The following is a 1929-nucleotide window of genomic DNA, read 5'->3' on the forward strand; positions in this document are numbered from 1 at the left end:
CTTTGTGTTTGTGCTTGTGTTTCCCAATAAGCAATGTAGTTTTGTTTTGACTGTGTTGTAATTTGGTTTATTCTGATTGATTGGATGTTCTGGTCCTGAGGCTTCAGTGTGTTAGTAGAACAGGTTTGTGAACTCAGCCCCAGGACCAGCTGGATGAAGGGACTCTTTTCTTTGCTCAGCTCTTGGCATTGCAGGGCTTGGTAATGATATGAGAGAGGGTCACTGTATTTTAGATGTTTCCAAAAGTTAATTGCTCTTTTTTGAGTTTTTATTATTAGTGGATATTGGCCTAATTCTGCCCTGCATGCATTGTTTGTAGTTTTCCTCTGGACATGTAGGAGAATCTTACAGAACTCTGCATGCAGGGTTTCAATGGGGTGTATGTCCCATTTGATGAAATCTTGTTTTGCAAGTGGACCCCACACCTCACTGCCATAAAGTGCAATTGGTTCAATGACATATTCAATTAGTTTTAGCCAAATTTTAATAGGTATTTATATTTGAATTTGCTTTTTAATGGCGTAGAATGCCCTGCGTGCTTTCTCTTTCAGTTCATTCACTGCCTCATTAAGGCGTCTAGTTGAGCTTATTTTTAAACTTAAGTAATTGTAGTGTGTACAGTACTCTATATATTTTGTACCAATTGAGAACTTTGGTCTAATTCCCTGAGATCTGGATCTTCTCTGGAAAATCATTATTTTAGTCTTTTTGGGGTTTACTGCCAGGGCCCAGGTCTGGCAGTACTGCTCTAGCAGGTCCAGGCTCTGCTGTAGGCCATGTGCTGTGGGTGACAGCAGGCATAGGTCATCTGCGAAGAGTAGGCATTTAACTTCTGAATTGTGGACACTAACACCAGGGGCTGAGGATTTTTCTAGAATTGTGGCCAATTCGTTAATGTAAATATTGAAGAGTGCAGGGCTCAGATTGCAACCCTGACGAAGGCCCCGCCCCTGTTTAAAGAATTCTGTTCTTTTCTTACCAATTTTAGATGCTGCCACGTATTGCCAGTATACATTGATTTCATTATGTTCATATGTTTTACCCCCTACACCACTTTCAATAACTTTGTAGAACAGTCCTGTATGCCAAATGAATCCAAATGCCTTTTGGAAGTCATAAAGCAAGCGTAGATTTTGGTATATTTTGGGTGGAGCATGTTTATCTATCAGGTATGTGTAGGGTGTGTCAATTATGATCAGTTTGTTGCGATGTTTTGGTATAAATCCAATTTGGCTTTTTCTCAAGACATTGTGCTATAAGGAAGTTAGAACTCTTACATTGATGATACTTCTCTCTCGTTTCTTCTCATCGTCTCTCTCTCTGTCCTCTCTCTTCTCTCTCTGGACTCTCTCCTTTGTCTCTTTCTCTCTCTCTCTGATCTCTCTCTTCTGCCTTCTGGTTATCTCTCTCTCTCTCTGTTCTCTTCTCTCTGTCTTCCTCCTCTTCGTTTCTGTCTCTCTTCTTCCTCTTGTCTTTTGCTTGTCTGTCTCTCCTCTCCTCTAACTCTCTATATTTCTCTCTCTATCTCTATCGCTGACTGCTCTCTCTTCTGTCTCTCTATTTCTCTCTCTCTCTGACTCTCTCTCTGACTCTCTGTCTCTCTCTCTCTCTCTCTCTCTGTCTATTCTATGTCTGTTCTCTCTCTATCTCGTCTCTCTCTCTCTCTAACTTCTCTCCTCTGTCTCTCTTATCTGTCTATCTCTCTGCTCTCTCTGTCTCTCTTCCCCTCTCTCTCTCTCTGACTCTCTCTCTCTCTCTGACTCTCTCTCTGACTCTCTGTCTCTCTCTCTCTCTGTCTCTCTCTCTGTCTCTCTCTCTGTCTGTCTCTCTCTCTCTCTGTCTGTCTCTCTCTCTCTAACTCTCTCTCTCTCTCTCTCTCTCTGACTCTCTCTCTCTGTCTCTCTTCTCTCTCTCTCTGACTCTCTCTCT

The sequence above is a fragment of the Salmo trutta genome, chromosome 36 (assembly GCF_901001165.1).
Source record: "Salmo trutta chromosome 36, fSalTru1.1, whole genome shotgun sequence".
Taxonomy (NCBI): Eukaryota; Metazoa; Chordata; class Actinopteri; order Salmoniformes; family Salmonidae; genus Salmo; species Salmo trutta.